This window comes from Bombina bombina, chromosome 2 (assembly GCF_027579735.1).
Source record: "Bombina bombina isolate aBomBom1 chromosome 2, aBomBom1.pri, whole genome shotgun sequence".
Classification (NCBI taxonomy): domain Eukaryota; kingdom Metazoa; phylum Chordata; class Amphibia; order Anura; family Bombinatoridae; genus Bombina; species Bombina bombina.
Genome location: NC_069500.1, coordinates 802,316,528 through 802,337,977, shown reverse-complemented (window position 1 = coordinate 802,337,977; position 21,450 = coordinate 802,316,528). Strand labels below are relative to the sequence as shown.

Below are 21,450 nucleotides of genomic sequence, written 5' to 3'. Positions count from 1 at the left end.
ACATAAATAGTCCCTGTGCTAGATTTATTTCCCCCCTTGGCTGGACTTTGAGACCTATAAGCGGCCGACAGAGAGACTGGTATTTTCTTCTCTGACACCAGAGCACATAAGAGGAGCTTGAGCTTATTATCACAGCAGGGCAAATTAAGCCTTTAATATTTTGTCAATCACAGAGACTGTGCTCTAAGGGGTATTAGCAGTGTATAATCTTACCAACTTTATTACAAATAGAGGAGAAGAGAAAGCAGGGAGTTTGGGGAAGTATCTGCAGCAAAGTTTACATGCTCTCTGTGGGATTTGCTATCACCCCTAGGATTGTGAAGTACACAGATAAAGGCATAAATATATTTCCTTTCTAGTGACACTTGTCAACATTGCTGATTAATATACCTCTAAAATGGACTGTTTACCACATTTAAATTGTAGTGTCACATGTTACTAAGATTGCACTGCAAATAAAGGTGCAGAAATAAATTGTGCATTAAGAGAAGATCTACAATCAAGGTCAAACTCAATGGGGTGCCTCTTCATAACTGCTGAGGTCTATATGGTGAATTAATAGAGCCACTAGTAGATCACTCTCCCTGTGCTACTTACTAATGCTAATGTTATAACAACATCTTTAATTAGTTAGCAAGTCTCTCTTCTCCCTTTCCCGTTGGCCAACGTGCCCGCTGGTCATACCCACTTTCCCTTTTCCTTACATAGTTCAGAAGGAACACCTCCCCAGGAGAGAGACCTTTTCCATTTGCATAAGAGGGATCTACAAGCAAGCGTTACCCCTGCTGAGAAGTTGCTTAATTAACACCTGAGGCACTCTTAGCATAAGGAGTCCTCCTGGATTGACTTTCATTTACTGTACCCCACTGGCCCTAGACCCCTTTCCTGTGATGGGAAATTCTTGAACTGCTTGTCTACATCTCTTCAGCAAATGGGGTGCTAGTGTACTAATGCCAAGGGGGGGGGCTATGAACCACTGAGATCTGTTTCTTTTTTCTTTTGTTTAAATTATGTCTCATGGAAGTCTAGTCACACCAAGTAATTAACCGATATAGTTAGTAGATCTCCATCAAGGGTCCTGTTCTTTGAAACGATCCTGCACTCATGGCACACCTCAATAAAAGACGGCCCAAAACTTCAACTGTTGGGCCTAAAAGGACAGTGGTGGATCATTTTAATACTATCTCTCCCTCCTCTCCAGAAGATCAGCAAGAAGATCCAACCATGTCCCAATCAGAAACTGATGCTGTTGCTACAACCTTCAAAGCACTCCAAGAGGTGGCTCCAGCTACAGTGACTCCTAATTTTATCTTAGATTCCCTCAAATCCTTGCTGGCAGCACATCATTCTGCTTTTCAAACACAAATCACAGCCTCTTTAGCTGACCTGCGGAGAGATCTTACCTCCACCTCAGAGCGGTTGGATACAGTGGAAAGGAAGCAGGAGGACATGGTAGTGGATCAAGCTAATATCTTAACTTATGCTCAAAGTCTAGCAGAGCAGTTAACCACTTTGGATGATAAGATGGCGGACATGGAGGACTGCTCCCCTGCAACAATCTGCGGCTGCAAGGTATTCCAGAGAATGTAGTTCCTGGAGATCGAATATAATTTCTGACGGAGTACTTTGGGTACTTGGCCCGTCCTGCTGATTCTAACGAGGGCCTCATTGATAGAGCTCATAGAGCCTTAAGGTCTCTAAAACACAAAGCTGGATAATTATAATGTGTGTTAAATTACATGATAACATAAGTTGTTGATTGAATGTTAAAATATAAATGAAATATAATGTTTTTTTTCTTAATTTTTCACGCTATATCAGCCTCTGAGACCAAAAAAAAACACCTGGTACAACAGGGCGCTGTGGCTTAGTTGGTTAAAGCGCATGTCTAGTAAACATGAAATCCTGAGTTTGAATCTCAGCAGTGCCTTCTCTAAATCTTTCATATTTAATTGATATAAAAAAAATATAAAGGTCTCTAAAACAAAATGCTGGATAATTATAATGTGTGTTAAATTACATGGTAATATAAGTTGTTGATTGGATGTTAAAATGTAAATGACATTGAATGTGGTTTTATTCTTAATATTTCATGCTAGATCAGCCTCTGAGACAAAAAAAACACACATGGATCTACAAATATAAAAGAATAATAATAATTGGAAGATTCCCAGACGTTTCTTCTTCATATATTAGATAAACTTTCAAAACATAGATGAAATGATTTAAAACTAAGATTATATTTTTGTTTGTTTACAGATTTTTAAGTCAATGGTAGAGGTCTAAAAATTTCACGTTCATCTGACCCACTTCGATAGATGTTACTCAAGCATATTTTGATAAAAGTTGAATCATTATTGATATGAGTACTCACTGAAATAGGAAGAATTTTTAAAGTTTGAGATTTTAATGTATAAACATCAATATATATTAATGTATGCAGTAAACAACATAAAATCTTCTTTAAAAGCCTATTTTAATCCAGTTGACAGCATTTTCCCTATTGATTTTTTCTTTAAGTGTATAAAATTTCACCCTAAGACTCCCAGAATTTTACTTCTGAAAGTAGAAGAAAAAAAAACGGCTCACTTTTTCTCAGAAATTATAATATAAAAATAAATTTCTACTGATCAATAGTGTCTAGAAATAAAAACTTTTAGATGAAGCTGAACACAAAAAGCATGGTCCAAAGCGAAGCCACTAACGATAAAATCTCTCTTGGCAAAAAAAATATTACCTGCAAATTTTACAGAAAATTCAATCCATCTGATTTATCATTTATTTGTAAAATATAGTTTAAAACAAATCCACTAACCTACAAATCTGTATTAAAGAAAATATCACATGCTAGTTTTATAAAAAATACAAAAAATCTCATATATTGTTCATTTGTAAAACTCGACAAACGTACCAAAGCCAAGAACACACAAAAAACCTCCAATGCATAATCATTTAGATGTCTAAAACAACTCCTACAAAAACCATCCGGATTGGCTTGTTTGTTGGGTGCTGTGGCTTATTTGGTTAAAGCGTCTGTCTTGTAAACAGGAGATCCTGAGTTCTAATCTTAGCAGTGCCTTCTCTAAATCTGTCATATTTAATTGATATTAAAAAATTATAAAGGTCTCTAAAACACAAAGCTGGATAATTATAATGTGTGTTAAATTACATGATAATATAAGTTGTTGATTGAATGTTAAAATATAAATGATATAGAATGTTTTTTTTCTTAATTTTTCCCGCTATATCAGCCTCTGAGACAAAAAAAAAACATCTGGTACAACAAGGTTCCCTGGCTTAGTTGGTTAAAGCACCTGTCTTGTAAACAGGAGATCCTGAGTTTGAAACTCAGCAGTGCCTTCTCTAAATCTGTCATATTTTAATCCAATTGACAGCATTTTCCCTATTGCTTTTTTTTTTTTTTTTTTTTTTTTTTTAAATCAAATTTTTTATTGGGGTGCTGTGGCTTATTTGGTTAAAGCGTCTGTCTTGTAAACAGGAGATTCTGAGTTCGAATCTTAGCAGTGCCGTCTCTATATCTGTCATATTAGATTGATATAAAAAAATTGTAAAGGTCTCTAAAACACAAAGCTGGATAATTATAATGTGTGTTAAATTACATGATAATATAAGTTGTTGATTGGATGTTAAAATATAAATGATATAGAATGTGTTTTTTTTCTTAATTTTTCATGCTATATCAGCCTCTGAGACCAAAAAAAAACAAATGGTACAACAAGGTGCTGTGGCTTAGTTGGTTAAAGTGCCTGTCTAGTAAACAGGAGATCCTAAGTTCGAATCTCAGCAGTGCCTTCTCTAAATCTGTCATATTTTAATCCAATTGACAGCATTTTCCCTATTGCTTTTTTTTTTTTTTTTTTAAATCAAAGTTTTATATTGGGGTATTTTGCAAGAAACTGAACAAACATAAGTTGAGACATAAGTTACTTCTAGAGGCACACATCTGATAACACATTAAAATCATGACGATCACTCTTATATCAAACATAACATAATACAGTGCTAAACTGTCCCAAACATATGTACGGTATGATTTACATTGATATGATACCTCATCATTTTTATTTTTTTGTAAGAGATTACTATAGTACCTTTTTATCAAGATCTGCTACCTATTAGGATGAAACTTTAATCTGGTATACCCAGGAAATTGTCTTGGTTGAAAGGTACATTTGTCCCTGAAAAGTACTGAATAAGATATTAATTGTAACATTAGCTTCCATGGAATAAAAATAAAAAACACAATTAATATCAGGAGCGGATTAATACCTCTAAATATTCACCAAAGAGAGTGAATAGGGACTAAGGAAACTTAGTCATGTGGGGGAGGAGGGGAGAAAATGGTATAAAATAGTAAAGACTATGTAATGCCACACTAAGAACAAACGTTGGTTATAACTGTATTAACTATATGTTAAACTGAGTTAGGGAGAAACTGATGGACCTTGGACTCCCTACTCCTAAGGAGGGTAATGGTGAAGCTTAAAGTAAACATGTAGCCAAACCTATCATCTATAACCGAGGGGACTAATAATTTCCCTACTCTTCTTTGGTATGAAAGGATACCTGTAGTACTTAATCAGGTGCAAGAGCTCAGTATGTAAAGCAGGTATAAACTTTCTGATACAAATATAGGTATATTTCAACTTCATGTCTATTTTTGTGTTTCACATCATTCCCAACCTGAAATTAAATATGAATCTAGGTTGTTCATAAGACAAGTTAGGCACCTTTAAGGAACACAACTCCAGCATCTCAAACCTTTCTGAAACCCCTAGTAAATTTGATGAAATTACCCTATTTCTACTACATATACTCTACACGATCATATTGAATATTAAAAGAGATTGGTTACTATAAGTATTACAAAAGGAGCAAAAATCATAAAATAGGATCTCCCCTTTGCACTAGTATATTAAAATAGGACTGGAATATTTCACTCTGTTGGCCTCCCAGAATATATTTTATGGAGTCGTAAATGTCAACACACATTCTGAACTACAATATATATCCTAAAGGCATTGCAACAGGGAGGGTTACGAAGCATAAACTAGGAGTGTAGGGGGAATATTACACAAAGTATATAGGAATAGTAAAAAATATAAACCCCTTCTTTAACAGCTAGGAGCGCATTTTTAACTGTTGCGGTACTCTAAAGAACACTAATTAGGCAATTCCATATAACTATAACATTCCTAACTAGCTTCTGTTAACATGCCTTAACCCTTTAGCATAGTAGTTAGTGTGCCAAAACTTCAAGAAGAGAAAGGTCAATACGTAATATCCTAGATGGAGTTAGTCCCTTTGTTTCAAGACTTTAGGCCATCTGGACTCTAGTCAAACTAAGGAATCACCCGAGTTCAGAAAGTCCAGTATATTGAACATAAGCACTGTTGGTTGGAATGCTTAAATGAATAGCAAGTTCCATTAGCTATAACTTATAATTTAGAATCCACCCTGTGGCAGAAATAAAACAAACAATTCTGAAGCAAGCCACCTCGGCCGCAGGTAGCTTCCAAAACATATTATCAAACTCCCACAACAGGAGGGAGGCCAAGGCATTTGTGCTACATGAAATCCCAAGGGATGTCAATATAGAAACATAGGGTCACAGAAGAGCACATTTGACAAATATGATGAACCCCTACTATTACATCACTTTTTTTAAGGAACTCAGAGGAATTTATAGCTCCCAACAGCTAATTTTTATAGGATGATGGGGATTGCAATAGGTGTAATATAGTATCTAGAGTCCTGAATCCACAAGCTTCAGACCTAAGGGTCGTCATCTAAGGTAATGGACAGCTAGAAGACAGTTACTAGATATCCCAATATACAGATGAAATCTGGTGTAGTCACAGTATGGAGGATAAGACAGTGATGCGCTGCAGCTTACATAGAGAGAAACCGAACATCACTCCAACTCTGATAAGCGCTCACCCAATTCCAGATCTTGGCATCAAGATTTAACATAGGATGACCAGGTCCCGGATACAGTCAAAGGACCATCGTGAGCTGCATGAATATAAATAGGTCCCCAGCCACCTAGATCCATCCACAGGTTGCAGCATATTGCCCCCTGTCACAACACACTCACTCCTAATAGAAGCCGCTGGTGTCAGTATTTTATAACGGCTGACAATTTTCTGATGTGCCACTTGGACTAGTTCTAGAGCCGTGTTGCAGCCAAACTCAAGGCTCCTTGCGATGTCCCTTACATTTCTTTCCAGATCTGCACAAAACGCAGTTCTCTCTTAAACCCGTATTGCTGATCATATGTACGGTGCAGAACCATATCCCCACCGTCAGGCAGGGCATCTGTTGGGCTGATGAGTGGATTTTCACAAGGTACTGCTGTATAAGGAGCGCTGACTGCATCCCTTAGTGTGTCGACAATGGCAACCAGGTGGTGGTCTAGTCGGGCGCACAACGATGCCAAACAGGAAGCAGCCAGCTCGATGTTAAAATATGTGTGAGCTTATAAATGTCATCGCGACCCTGTCTCCTCACTTGTAAATTAACATTAGGGTGAGATAGCTTAAGTCTCCACAGTAATGGGTCTCTATAGCATAGTTAGCGATACTTTCTTTCGGGCCATGTCGCAGTTAGAGTCCGTAACTGTGTGGTAGAACACAACCACAGCTGCATGTTTTTAAGCCAAAGCCAGTGATTTTGCCACTAAATCGTCTACTCCCGTGTTCTCAACATATCCCTGGTGAAACTTAAGAACATGTGCATACAATTATCAAGAAGATAGTACTTAGGACCCCATCTAAAAAAAAGAAATTTAACGGAGCTCTTCCAACTTTCATCCGCTCAGCATGGCGGTTGGCTCCGCCCCCGCAATAATCTTCCCTATTGCTTTTATCTTTAAGTGTATAAGTGCCTTCTCTAAATCTGTCATATTTAATTTATATTAAAAATTATAAAGGTCTCTAAAAAAACAAAGCTGGATAATTATAATGTGTGTTAAATTACATGATAATATAAGTTGTTGATTGAATGTTAAAATATAAATGATATAGAATGAGTTTTTTTTCTTAATTTTTCATGCTATATCAACCTCTGAGACCAAAAAAACAAATGGTCCAACAAGGCACTGTGGCTTAGTTGGTTAAAGCGCCTGTCTCGTAAACAGGAGATCCTGAGTTCGAATCTCAGTAGTGCCTTTTCTAAATCTGTCATATTTAATTTTTATAAAAAAATTATAAAGGTCTCTAAAACACAAAGCTGGATAATTATAATGTGTGTTAAATTACATGATAATATAAGTTGTTGATTGAATGTTAAAATATAAATGATATAGAATGTTTTTTTCTAAAATTTTCACGCACTATAAGCCACTGAGACAAAAAAAAAAAACCCTGTTACAACAAGGCGCTGTGGCTTAGTTGGTTAAAGCGCCTGTCTAGTAAACAGAAGATCCTGAGGTCGAATCTCAGCAGTGCCTTCTCTAAATCTGTCACATTTAATTGATATTAAAAAATTATAAAGGTCTCTAAAACACAAAGCTGGATAAATATAATTTGTTTTAAATTACATGATAATATAAGTTGTTGATTGAATGTTAAAATATAAATAATATAGAATGTTTTTTTTCTTAATTTTTCACGCTATATCAGCCTCTGAGACCAAAAAAAACCACCTGGTGCAACAAAGCACTGTGGCTTAGTTGGTTAAAGCGCCTGTCTAGTAAACAGGAGATCCTGAGTTCGAATCTCAGCAGTGCCTTCTCTATATCTGTCATAAATATAAAAAAATTATAAAGGTCTCTAAAAACACACAGCTGGATAATTATAATATGTGTTAAATTACATGATAATATAAGTTGTTGATTGGATGTTAAAATATAAATGATATAGAATGTGTTTTTTTTCATAATTTTTCATGCTATATCAGCCTCTGAGACAAAAAAAAACAAATGGTACAACAAGGTGCTGCGGCTTAGTTGGTTAAAGCGCCTGTCTCGTAAACAGGAGATCCTGAGTTTGAATCTCACCTGCAAATTTTACAGAAAATTCAATCCATCTGATTTATCATTTATTTGTAAAATATAGTTTAAACCAAATCCATTAACCTACAAATCTTTAGTAAAGAAAATATCATATGCTAGTTTTATAAAAAATACAAAAAATCTCATATATTGTTCATTTGTAAAACTCGACAAACGTACCAAAGCCAAGAACACACAAAAAACCTCCAATGCATAATCATTGAGATGTCTAAAACAACTCCTACAAAAACCATCCGGATTTGATTGTTTGTTGGGTGCTGTGACTTAGTTGGTTAAAGTGTCTGTCTTGTAAACAGGAGATCCTGAGTTTGAATCTCAGCAGTGCCTTCTCTAAATCTGTCACATTTAATTGATATTCAAAAATTATAAAGGTTTCTAAAACACAAAGCTGAATAATTATAATGTGTGTTAAATTACATGATAATTTAAGTTGTTGATTGGATGGTAAAATGTAAATGACATAGAATGTGTTTTTTTTCTTAATATTTCATGCTAGATCAGCCTCTGAGGCAAAAAAAACACATGATCTACAAATATAAAAGAATAATAATAATTGGAAGATTAGCAGACGTTTCTTCTTCAGATATTAGATAAACTTTCAAAACATAGATGAAATTATTTAAAACTAAGATTATATTTTTGTTTGTTTACAGCTTTTTAAATCAATGGTAGAGGTCTACAAATTTCACGTTCATCTGACCCACTTCGAAAGATGTTACTCAAGCATATTTTGATAAAAGTTGAATCATTATTGATATGAGTACTCACTAAAATAGGAAGATTTTTTAAAGTTTGAGATTTTAATGTATAAACATCATGAATTGTGCAAAATTTTAATTTAATATTTTAATGTATGCAGTAAACAACATAAAATCTTCTTAAAAAGCCTATTTTAATCTAATTGACAGCATTTTCCCTATTGCTTTTATCGTTAAGTGTATAAGATTTCACCCTAAGACTCCCAGAATTTTACTTCTGAAAGTAGAAGAAAAAAAAGCGGCTCACTTTGTCTCAGAAATTATAATATGAAAATAAATTTCTACTGATCAATAGTGTCTAGAAATAAAAACTTTTAGATGAAGCTGAACACAAAAAGCATGGTCCAAAGCGAAGCCACTAACGATAAAATCTCTTTTAGCAAAAAAAATATTACCTGCAAATTTTACAGAAAATTCAATCCATCTGATTTATCATTTATTTGTAAAATATAGTTTAAAGCAAATCCACTAACCTACATATCTTTATTAAAGAAAATATCACATGCTAGTTTTATAAAAAATACAAAAAATCTTATATATTGTTCATTTGTAAAACTCGACAAACGTACCAAAGCCCAGAACACACAAAAAACCTCCAATGCATAATCATTTAGATGTCTAAAACAACTCCTACAAAAACCATCCGGATTTGATTGATTGTTGGGTGCTGTGGCTTAGTTGGTTAAAGCTCCTCTCTCGTAAACAGGAGATCCTGATTTCGAAACCCAGCAGTGCTTTCTCTAAATCTGTCATATTTAATTGATATAAAAAACTTGATAATTATAATTTGTGTTAAATTACATGATAATATAAGTTGTTGATTGAATGTTAAATGATATAGAATGTTTTTTTTTTCTTAAATTTTCACGCTATATCAGCCTCTGAGACAAAAAAAAAACACTTGGTACAGCAAGGCGATCTGGCTTAGTTGGTTAAAGCGCCTGCCTAGTAAACAGGAGATCCTGAGTTTGAATCTCAGCAGTGCCTTCTCTGTAGCTGTCATACTTAATTGATTTAAAAAAATTCTAAAGTTCTCTAAAAACACAAAGCTGGATAATTATAATGTGTGTTAAATTACATGATAATATAAGTTGTTGATTGGATGTTAAAATATAAATGATATCGGGTGTGGTTTTTTTCTTAATTTTTCATGCTATATCAGCCTCTTAGACCAAAAAAAACAAATGGTACAACACGGCGCTGTGGCATTGTTGGTTAAAGCGCCTGTCTAGTAAACAGGAGATCCTGATTTTGAAACTCAGCAGTGCCTTCTCTATATCTGTTATATTTGATTGATATAAAAAAATTATAAAGGTCTCTATAGCACATGCTATATAAGCCTCTGAGACCAAAATCTCAGCAGTGCCTTGATATTAAAAAATTATAAAGGTTTCTAAAACACAAAGCTGAATAATTATAATGTGTGTTAAATTACATGATAATATAAGTTGTTGATTGAATGTTAAAATATAAATGATATAGAATGAGTTTTTTTTCTTAATTTTTCACGCTATATCAGCCTCTGAGACCAAAAAAAAAACATCTGGTACAGCAAGGCGCTGTGGCTCAGTTGGTTAAAGCGCCTGTCTAATAAACAGGAAATCCTGAGTTCTAATCTCAGCAGTGCCTTCTCTATATCTGTTATATTTGATTGATATAAAAAAATTATAAAGGTCTCTAAAACACAAAGCTGGATAATTATAATGTGTGTTAAATTACATGATAATATAAGTTGTTGATTGGATGTTAAAATATAAATGATATAGAATGTGTTTTTTTTCTTAATTTTTCATGCTATATCAGCCTCTGAGACCAAAAAAAAACAAATGCTACAACAGGGCGCTGTGGCTTAGTTGGTTAAAGCGCCTGTCTCGTAACCAGGAGATCCTGAATTCGAATCTCAGCAGTGCCTTCTCTAAATCTGTCATATTTAATTTATATAAAAAAAAATATAAAGGTCTCTAAAACACAAAGCTGGATAATTATAATGTGTGTTAAATTACATGATAATATAAGTTGTTGATTGAATGTTAAAATATAAATGATATAGAATGATTTATTTTTCTTAATTTTTCACGCTATATCAGCCTCTGAGACCAAAAAAACAAATGGTACAACAAGGCGCTGTGGCTTAGTTGGATAAAGCGCCTGTCTCATAAATTTTTAATTTTTAATGCTGTATCAGCCTCTGAGACCAAAAAAAAGAAATGGTACAACAAGGCGCTGTGGCTTAGTTGGTTAAAGCGCCTGTTTCGTAAACAGGGGATCCTGAGTTCGAATCTCAGCAGTGCCTTCTCTAAATCTGTCATATTTAATTTATATAAAAAAATTATAAAGGTCTCTAAAACACAAAGCCTCTGAGACCAAAAAAACAAATGGTACAACAAGGCGCTGTGGCTTAGTTGGTTAAAGCGCCTGTCTCGTAAACAGGAGATCTTGAGTTTGTATCTCAGCAGTGCCTTCTCTAAATCTGTCATATTTTAATCCAATTGACAGCATTTTCCCTATTGCTTTTATCTTTAAGTGTATAAGTGCCTAGAATGTGTTTTTTTTCTTAATTTTTCATGCTATATCAGCCTCTGAGACCAAAAAAACAAATGGTACAACAAGGCGCTGTGGCTTAGTTGGTTAAAGCACCTGTCTCATAAATTTTTAATTTTTCATGCTATATCAGCCTCTGAGACCAAAAAATAAATAAATGGTATAACAAGGCGCTGTCACTTAGTTGGTTAAAGCGCCTGTCTCGTAAACAGGAGATCCTGAGTTCGAATGTCAGCAGTGCCTTCTCTAAATCTGTCATATTTAATTTATATAAAAAAATTATAAAGGTCTCTAAAACACAAAGCTGGATAATTATAATGTGTGTTAAATTACATGATAATATAAGTTGTTGATTGAATGTTAAAATATAAATGATATAGAATGTTTTTTTCTTAATTTTTCACGCTATATCAGCCTCTGAGACCAAAAAAAAAACAAATGGTACAACAAGGCGCTGTGGCTTAGTTGGTTAAAGTGCCTGTCTAGTAAACAGGAGATCCTTAGTTCGAATCTCATAAAGGTCTCTAAAAACACAAAGCTGGATAATTATAATGTGCGTTAAATTACATGTTAATATAAGTTGTTGATTGGATGTTAAAATATTAATGATATAGAATGTGTTTTTCTTCTTAATTTTTCATGCTATATCAGCCTCTTAGACCAAAAAAAATAATCATACAACAAGGCGCTGTGGCTTAGTTGGTTAAAGCGCCTGTCTCGTAAACAGGAGATCCTGAGTTCAAATCTCAGCAGTGCCTTCTCTAATTCTGTCATATTTTAATCCAATTGACAGCATTTTCCCAATTGCTTTTATCTTTAAGTGTATAAGTGCCTTCTCTAAATCTGTCATATTTAATATATAAAAAAATATAAAGGTTTCTTAAACACAAAGCTGGATAATTATAATTGTAAACAGGAGATCCTAAGTTCGAATATCAGCAGTGCCTTCTCTAAATCTGTCACATTTATTTGATATTAAAAAATTATAAAGGTTTCTAAAACACAAAGCTGAATAATTATAATGTGTGTTAAATTACATGATAATATAAGTTGTTGATTGAATGTTAAAATATAAATGATATAGAATGTGTTTTTTCTTAATTTTTCACGCTATATCAGCCTCTGAGACCAAAAAAAACACCTGGTACAACAAGGCGCTGTGGCTTAGTTGGTTAAAGCGCCTGTCTAGTAAACAGGAGATCCTGAGTTCGAATCTCAGCAGTGCCTTCTCCAAATCTGTCATATTTAGTTTATATAAAAAAAATTATAAAGGTCTCTAAAAACACAAAGCTGGATAATTATAATGTGTGTTAAATTACATGATAATACAAGTTGTTGATTGAATGTTAAAATATAAATGATATAGAATGTGTGTTTTTTCTTAATTTTTCATGCTATATCAGCCTCTGAGACCAAAAAAAAAACAAATGGTACAACAAGGCGCTGTGGCTTAGTTGGTTAAAGTGCCTGTCTCGTAAACAGGAGATCCTGAGTTCGAATCTCAGCAGTTCCTTCTTTAAATCTGTCAATTATTAAATTGATATAAAAAAATTATAAAGGTCTCTAAAAACACATAGCTGGATAATTATAATGTGTTTTAAATTACATGATAATATAAGTTGTTGATTGGATGTTAAAATATAAATGATATTGAATGTGTTTTTTTTCTTAATTTTTCATGCTATATCAGCCTCTGAGACCAAAAAAAACAAATGCTACTACAGGGCGCTGTGGCTTAGTTGGTTAAAGTGCCTGTCTCGTAAACAGGAGATCCTGAGTTCGAATCTCAGCAGTGCCTTCTCTAAATCTGTTATATTTGATTGATATAAAAAAATTATAAAGGTCTCTAAAACAGAAAGCTGGATAATTATAATGTGTGTTAAATTACATGATAATATAAGTTGATGATTGGATGTTAAAATATAAATGATATAGAATTATAAAGGTCTCTAAAAACACAAAGCTGGATAATTATAATGTGTGTTAAATTACATGATAATACAAGTTGTTGATTGGATGTTAAAATATAAATGATATAGAATTATAAATCTGTTATATTTGATTGATATAAAAAAATTATAAAGGTCTCTAAAACACAAAGCTGGATAATTATAATGTGTGTTAAATTACATGATAATATAAGTTGTTGATTGGATGTTAAAATATAAATGATATAGAATTATAAAGGTCTCTAAAAACACAAAGCTGGATAATTATAATGTGTGTTAAATTACATGATAATATAAGTTGTTGATTGGATGTTAAAATATAAATGATATAGAATGTGTTTTTTTTTCTTAATTTTTCATGCTATATCAGCCTCTGAGACCAAAAAAAAACAAATGATACAACAAGGCACTGTGGCTTAGTTGGTTAAAGTGCCTGTCTCGGAAACAGGAGATCCTGTGTTCAAATCTCAGCAGTGCCTTCTCTAAATCTGTCAATTATTAAATTGATATAAAAAAATTATAAATGTCTCTAAAAACACAAAGCTGGATAATTATAATGTGTGTTAAATTACATGATAATATAAGTTGTTGATTGGATGTTAAAATATAAATGATATAGAATGTGTTTTTTTCTTAATTTTTCATTCTATATCAGCCTCTGAGACCAAAAAAAACAAATGCTACTACAGGGCGCTGTGGCTTAGTTGGTTAAAGCGCCTGTCTAGTAAACAGAAGATCCTGAGGTCGAATCTCAGCAGTGCCTTCTCTAAATCTGTTACATTTAATTGATATTAAAAAATTATAAAGGTCTCTAAAACACAAAGCTGGATAAATATAATTTGTGTTAAATTACATGATAATATAAGTTGTTGATTGAATGTTAAAATATAAATGATATAGAATGTTTTTTTTCTTAATTTTTCACGCTATATCAGCCTCTGAGACCAAAAAAAACACCTGGTACAACAAGGCACTGTGGCTTAGTTGGTTAAAGCGCCTGCCTAGTAAACAGGAGATCCTGAGTTTGAATCTCAGCAGTGCCTTCTCTAAATCTGTCAATTATTAAATTGATATAAAAAAATTATAAAGGTCTCTAAAAACACAAAGCTGGAAAATTATAATGTGTTTTAAATTACATGATAATATAAGTTGTTGATTGGATGTTAAAATATAAATGATATAGAATGTGTTTTTTTTCTTAATTTTTCATGCTATATCAGCCTCTGAGACCAAAAAAAACAAATGCTACTACAGGGCGCTGTGGCTTAATTGGTTAAAGCGCCTGTCTAGTAAACAGAAGATCCTGAGGTCGAATCTCAGCAGTGCCTTCTCTAAATCTGTCATATTTAAGTGATATTAAAAAATTATAAAGGTCTCTAAAACACAAAGCTGGATAAATATAATTTGTGTTAAATTACATGGTAATATAAGTTGTTGATTGAATGTTAAAATATAAATGATATAGAATGTTTTTTTTCTTAATTTTTCACGCTATATCAGCCTCTGAGACCAAAAAAAAACACCTGGTACAACAAGGCAGTGCCTTCTCTATATCTGTCAATTATTAAATTGATATAAAAAAATTATAAAAGTCTCTAAAACACAAAGCTGGATAATTATAATGTGTGTTAAATTACATGATAATATAAGTTGTTGATTAAATGTTAAAATATAAATGATATAGAATGTGTTTTTTTTTCTTAATTTTTTATTTTTTATTTTTTTTCTTAATTTTTGAGACAAAAAAAAACAAATGCTATTACAGGGCGCTGTGGCTTAGTTGGTTAAAGCGCCTGTCTCGTAAACAGGAGATCCTGAGTTCGAATCACAGCAGTGCCTTCTCTAAATCTGTCATATTTTAATCCAATTGACAGCATTTTCCCTATTGCTTTTATCTTTAAGTGTATAAGTGCCTAGAATGTGTTTTTTTTCTTAATTTTTCATGCTATATCAGCCTCTGTTCAGTTCGAATCTCAGCAGTGCCTTCTCTAAATCTGTCAATTATTAAATTGATATAAAAAAAATTATAAAGGTCTCTAAAAACACAAAGCTGGATAATTATAATGTGTGTTAAATTACATGATAATATAAGTTGTTGATTGGATGTTAAAATATAAATGATATAGAATGTGTTTTTTTTTATTAATTTGTCATGCTATATCAGCCTCTGAGACCAAAAAAAATAAATGCTACTACAGGGCGCTGTGGCTTAGTTGGTTAAAGCGCCTGTCTCGTAAACAGGAGATCCTGAGTTTGAATCTCAGCAGTGCCTTCTCTATATCTGTTATATTTGATTGATATAAAAAAATTATAAAGGTCTCTAAAACACAAAGCTGGATAATTATAATGTGTGTTAAATTACATGATAATATAAGTTGTTGATTGAATGTTAAAATATAAATGATATAGAATGTTTTTTTTCTTAATTTTTCACGCTATATCAGCCTCTGAGACCAAAAAAAAAACAAATGATACAACAAGGCGCTGTGGCTTAGTTGGTTAAAGCACCTGTCTAGTAAACAGGAGATCCTTAGTTCGAATCTCATAAAGGTCTCTAAAAACACAAAGCTGGATAATTATAATGTGCGTTAAATTACATGTTAATATAAGTTGTTGATTGAATGTTAAAATATTAATGATATAGAATGTGTTTTTCTTCTTAATTTTTCATGCTATATCAGCCTCTTAGACCAAAAAAATAACGGTACAACAAGGCGCTGTGGCTTAGTTGGTTAAAGCGCCTGTCTCGTAAACAGGAGATACTGAGTTCAAATCTCAGCAGTGCCTTCTCTAATGCTGTCATATTTTAATCCAATTGACAGCATTTTCCCAATTGCTTTTATCTTTAAGTGTATAAGTGCCTTCTCTAAATCTGTCATATTTAATATATAAAAAAATATAAAGGTTTCTTAAACACAAAGCTGGATAATTATAATTGTAAACAGGAGATCCTAAGTTCGAATATCAGCAGTGCCTTCTCTAAATCTGTCACATTTATTTGATATTAAAAAATTATAAAGGTTTCTAAAACACAAAGCTGAATAATTATAATGTGTGTTAAATTACATGATAATATAAGTTGTTGATTGAATGTTAAAATATAAATGATATAGAATGTGTTTTTTCTTAATTTTTCACGCTATATCAGCCTCTGAGACCAAAAAAAACACCTGGTACAACAAGGCACTGTGGCTTAGTTGGTTAAAGCGCCTGTCTAGTAAACAGGAGATCCTGAGTTCGAATCTCAGCAGTGCCTTCTCCAAATCTGTCATATTTAGTTTATATAAAAAAAATTATAAAGGTCTCTAAAAACACAAAGCTGGATAATTATAATGTGTGTTAAATTACATGATAATACAAGTTGTTGATTGAATGTTAAAATATAAATGATATAGAATGTGTGTTTTTTCTTAATTTTTCATGCTATATCAGCCTCTGAGACCAAAAAAAAAACAAATGGTACAACAAGGCGCTGTGGCTTAGTTGGTTAAAGTGCCTGTCTCGTAAACAGGAGATCCTGAGTTCGAATCTCAGCAGTTCCTTCTTTAAATCTGTCAATTATTAAATTGATATAAAAAAATTATAAAGGTCTCTAAAAACACATAGCTGGATAATTATAATGTGTTTTAAATTACATGATAATATAAGTTGTTGATTGGATGTTAAAATATAAATGATATTGAATGTGTTTTTTTTCTTAATTTTTCATGCTATATCAGCCTCTGAGACCAAAAAAAACAAATGCTACTACAGGGCGCTGTGGCTTAGTTGGTTAAAGTGCCTGTCTCGTAAACAGGAGATCCTGAGTTCGAATCTCAGCAGTGCCTTCTCTAAATCTGTTATATTTGATTGATATAAAAAAATTATAAAGGTCTCTAAAACAGAAAGCTGGATAATTATAATGTGTGTTAAATTACATGATAATATAAGTTGATGATTGGATGTTAAAATATAAATGATATAGAATTATAAAGGTCTCTAAAAACACAAAGCTGGATAATTATAATGTGTGTTAAATTACATGATAATATAAGTTGTTGATTGGATGTTAAAATATAAATGATATAGAATTATAAATCTGTTATATTTGATTGATATAAAAAAATTATAAAGGTCTCTAAAACACAAAGCTGGATAATTATAATGTGTGTTAAATTACATGATAATATAAGTTGTTGATTGGATGTTAAAATATAAATGATATAGAATTATAAAGGTCTCTAAAAACACAAAGCTGGATAATTATAATGTGTGTTAAATTACATGATAATATAAGTTGTTGATTGGATGTTAAAATATAAATGATATAGAATGTGGTTTTTTTCTTAATTTTTCATGCTATATCAGCCTCTGAGACCAAAAAAAAATCAAATGATACAACAAGGCGCTGTGGCTTAGTTGGTTAAAGTGCCTTTTTCGTAAACAGGAGATCCTGAGTTCGAATCTCAGCAGTGCCTTCTCTAAATCTGTCAATTATTAAATTGATATAAAAAAATTATAAAGGTCTCTAAAAACACAAAGCTGGATAATTATAATGTGTATTAAATTACATGATAATATAAGTTGTTGATTGGATGTTAAAATATAAATGATATAGAATGTGTTTTTTTTCTTAATTTTTCATGCTATATCAGCCTCTGAGACGAAAAAAAAAACAAATGGTACAACAAGGCGCTGTGGCTTAGTTGGTTAAAGTGCCTTTTTCGTAAACAGGAGATCCTGAGTTCGAATCTCAGCAGTGCCTTCTCTAAATCTGTCAATTATTAAATTCATATAAAATTTTTTTATAAAGGTCTCTAAAAACACAAAGCTGGATAATTATAATGTGTGTTAAATTACATGATAATATAAGTTGTTGATTGGATGTTAAAATATAAATCATATAGAATGTGTTTTTTTCTTAATTTTTCATTCTATATCAGCCTCTGAGACCAAAAAGAAACAAATGCTACTACAGGGCGCTGTGGCTTAGTTGGTTAAAGCGCCTGTCTAGTAAACAGAAGATCCTGAGGTCGAATCTCAGCAGTGCCTTCTCTAAATCTGTCACATTTAATTGATATTAAAAAATTATAAAGGTCTCTAAAACACAAAGCTGGATAAATATAATTTGTGTTAAATTACATGATAATATAAGTTGTTGATTGAATGTTAAAATATAAATGATATAGAATGTTTTTTTTCTTAATTTTTCACGCTATATCAGCCTCTGAGACCAAAAAAAACACCTGGTACAACAAGGCACTGTGGCTTAGTTGGTTAAAGTGCCTTTCTCGTAAACAGGAGATCCTGAGTTCGAATCTCAGCAGTGCCTTCTCTAAATCTGTCAATTATTAAATTCATATAAAAAATTTTTATAAAGGTCTCTAAAAACACAAAGCTGGATAATTATAATGTGTGTTAAATTACATGATAATATAAGTTGTTGATTGGATGTTAAAATATAAATGATATAATTTTTCATTCTATATCAGCCTCTGAGACCAAAAAAAAACAAATGCTACTACAGGGCGCTGTGGCATAGTTGGTTAAAGCGCCTGTCTAGTATACAGAAGATCCTGAGGTCGAATCTCAGCAGTGCCTTCTCTAAATCTGTCACATTTAATTGATATTAAAAAATTATAAAGGTCTCTAAAACACAAAGCTGGATAAATATAATTTGTGTTAAATTACATGATAATATAAGTTGTTGATTGAATGTTAAAATATAAATGATATAGAATGTTTTTTTTTCTTAATTTTTCACGCTATATCAGCCTCTGAGACCAAAAAAAACACCTGGTACAACAAGGCACTGTGGCTTAGTTGGTTAAAGTGCCTGTCTCGTAAACAGGAGATCCTGAGTTCGAATCTCAGCAGTGCCTTCTCTAAATCTGTTATATTTGATTGATATAAAAAAATTATAAAGGTCTCTAAAACAGAAAGCTGGATAATTATAATGTGTGTTAAATTACATGATAATATAAGTTGATGATTGGATGTTAAAATATAAATGATATAGAATTATAAAGGTCTCTAAAAACACAAAGCTGGATAATTATAATGTGTGTTAAATTACATGATAATATAAGTTGTTGATTGGATGTTAAAATATAAATGATATAGAATTATAAATCTGTTATATTTGATTGATATAAAAAAATTATAAAGGTCTCTAAAACACAAAGCTGGATAATTATAATGTGTGTTAAATTACATGATAATATAAGTTGTTGATTGGATGTTAAAATATAAATGATATAGAATTATAAAGGTCTCTAAAAACACAAAGCTGGATAATTATAATGTGTGTTAAATTACATGATAATATAAGTTGTTGATTGGATGTTAAAATATAAATGATATAGAATGTGGTTTTTTTCTTAATTTTTCATGCTATATCAGCCTCTGAGACCAAAAAAAAATCAAATGATACAACAAGGCGCTGTGGCTTAGTTGGTTAAAGTGCCTTTTTCGTAAACAGGAGATCCTGAGTTCGAATCTCAGCAGTGCCTTCTCTAAATCTGTCAATTATTAAATTGATATAAAAAAATTATAAAGGTCTCTAAAAACACAAAGCTGGATAATTATAATGTGTATTAAATTACATGATAATATAAGTTGTTGATTGGATGTTAAAATATAAATGATATAGAATGTGTTTTTTTTCTTAATTTTTCATGCTATATCAGCCTCTGAGACGAAAAAAAAACAAATGGTACAACAAGGCGCTGTGGCTTAGTTGGTTAAAGTGCCTTTTTCGTAAACAGGAGATCCTGAGTTCGAATCTCAGCAGTGCCTTCTCTAAATCTGTCAATTATTAAATTCATATAAAATTTTTTTATAAAGGTCTCTAAAAACACAAAGCTGGATAATTATAATGTGTGTTAAATTACATGATAATATAAGTTGTTGATTGGATGTTAAAATATAAATCATATAGAATGTGTTTTTTTCTTAATTTTTCATTCTATATCAGCCTCTGAGACCAAAAAGAAACAAATGCTACTACAGGGCGCTGTGGCTTAGTTGGTTAAAGCGCCTGTCTAGTAAACAGAAGATCCTGAGGTCGAATCTCAGCAGTGCCTTCTCTAAATCTGTCACATTTAATTGATATTAAAAAATTATAAAGGTCTCTAAAACACAAAGCTGGATAAATATAATTTGTGTTAAATTACATGATAATATAAGTTGTTGATTGAATGTTAAAATATAAATGATATAGAATGTTTTTTTTCTTAATTTTTCACGCTATATCAGCCTCTGAGACCAAAAAAAACACCTGGTACAACAAGGCACTGTGGCTTAGTTGGTTAAAGTGCCTTTCTCGTAAACAGGAGATCCTGAGTTCGAATCTCAGCAGTGCCTTCTCTAAATCTGTCAATTATTAAATTCATATAAAAAATTTTTATAAAGGTCTCTAAAAACACAAAGCTGGATAATTATAATGTGTGTTAAATTACATGATAATATAAGTTGTTGATTGGATGTTAAAATATAAATGATATAATTTTTCATTCTATATCAGCCTCTGAGACCAAAAAAAAACAAATGCTACTACAGGGCGCTGTGGCATAGTTGGTTAAAGCGCCTGTCTAGTATACAGAAGATCCTGAGGTCGAATCTCAGCAGTGCCTTCTCTAAATCTGTCACATTTAATTGATATTAAAAAATTATAAAGGTCTCTAAAACACAAAGCTGGATAAATATAATTTGTGTTAAATTACATGATAATATAAGTTGTTGATTGAATGTTAAAATATAAATGATATAGAATGTTTTTTTTTCTTAATTTTTCACGCTATATCAGCCTCTGAGACCAAAAAAAACACCTGGTACAACAAGGCACTGTGGCTTAGTTGGTTAAAGCGCCTGCCTAGTAAACAGGAGATCCTGAGTTTGAATCTCAGCAGTGCCTTCTCTAAATCTGTCAATTATTAAATTGATATAAAAAAATTATAAAGGTCTCTAAAAACACAAAGCTGGATAATTATAATGTGTATTAAATTACATGATAATATAAGTTGTTGATTGGATGTTAAAATATAAATGATATAGAATGTGTTTTTTTTCTTAATTTTTCATGCTATATCAGCCTCTGAGACGAAAAAAAAACAAATGGTACAACAAGGCGCTGTGGCTTAGTTGGTTAAAGTGCCTTTTTCGTAAACAGGAGATCCTGAGTTCGAAT

General features: G+C 32.0%; 12 non-coding genes across 12 annotated transcripts; all 12 read left to right on the top strand.

The window, feature by feature from the left end:
- Positions 1-7,116: 7,116 nt before the first annotated feature.
- On the top strand, positions 7,117-7,190 carry TRNAT-CGU (transfer RNA threonine (anticodon CGU)). Its single transcript has one exon. It is a non-coding gene; the product is annotated as a tRNA-Thr (tRNA).
- A 3,158-nt stretch (positions 7,191-10,348) lies between these two features.
- TRNAI-AAU (transfer RNA isoleucine (anticodon AAU)) lies at positions 10,349-10,422 on the top strand. Its single transcript has one exon. It is a non-coding gene; the product is annotated as a tRNA-Ile (tRNA).
- Positions 10,423-11,012: 590 nt separating this feature from the next.
- TRNAT-CGU (transfer RNA threonine (anticodon CGU)) lies at positions 11,013-11,086 on the top strand. Its single transcript has one exon. It is a non-coding gene; the product is annotated as a tRNA-Thr (tRNA).
- Positions 11,087-11,402: 316 nt separating this feature from the next.
- On the top strand, positions 11,403-11,577 carry TRNAM-CAU (transfer RNA methionine (anticodon CAU)). Its single transcript has 2 exons — positions 11,403-11,440; positions 11,542-11,577. It is a non-coding gene; the product is annotated as a tRNA-Met (tRNA).
- Positions 11,578-12,018: 441 nt separating this feature from the next.
- TRNAT-CGU (transfer RNA threonine (anticodon CGU)) lies at positions 12,019-12,092 on the top strand. Its single transcript has one exon. It is a non-coding gene; the product is annotated as a tRNA-Thr (tRNA).
- Positions 12,093-12,487: 395 nt separating this feature from the next.
- Positions 12,488-12,561, top strand: TRNAT-AGU (transfer RNA threonine (anticodon AGU)). Its single transcript has one exon. It is a non-coding gene; the product is annotated as a tRNA-Thr (tRNA).
- A 497-nt stretch (positions 12,562-13,058) lies between these two features.
- Positions 13,059-13,132, top strand: TRNAT-CGU (transfer RNA threonine (anticodon CGU)). The gene has a single exon. It is a non-coding gene; the product is annotated as a tRNA-Thr (tRNA).
- A 556-nt stretch (positions 13,133-13,688) lies between these two features.
- TRNAP-CGG (transfer RNA proline (anticodon CGG)) lies at positions 13,689-13,762 on the top strand. Its single transcript has one exon. It is a non-coding gene; the product is annotated as a tRNA-Pro (tRNA).
- A 1,719-nt stretch (positions 13,763-15,481) lies between these two features.
- On the top strand, positions 15,482-15,555 carry TRNAT-CGU (transfer RNA threonine (anticodon CGU)). Its single transcript has one exon. It is a non-coding gene; the product is annotated as a tRNA-Thr (tRNA).
- Positions 15,556-16,465: 910 nt separating this feature from the next.
- Positions 16,466-16,539, top strand: TRNAT-AGU (transfer RNA threonine (anticodon AGU)). Its single transcript has one exon. It is a non-coding gene; the product is annotated as a tRNA-Thr (tRNA).
- A 497-nt stretch (positions 16,540-17,036) lies between these two features.
- On the top strand, positions 17,037-17,110 carry TRNAT-CGU (transfer RNA threonine (anticodon CGU)). Its single transcript has one exon. It is a non-coding gene; the product is annotated as a tRNA-Thr (tRNA).
- A 1,960-nt stretch (positions 17,111-19,070) lies between these two features.
- TRNAT-CGU (transfer RNA threonine (anticodon CGU)) lies at positions 19,071-19,144 on the top strand. Its single transcript has one exon. It is a non-coding gene; the product is annotated as a tRNA-Thr (tRNA).
- The last annotated feature ends 2,306 nt before the right edge of the window (positions 19,145-21,450 follow it).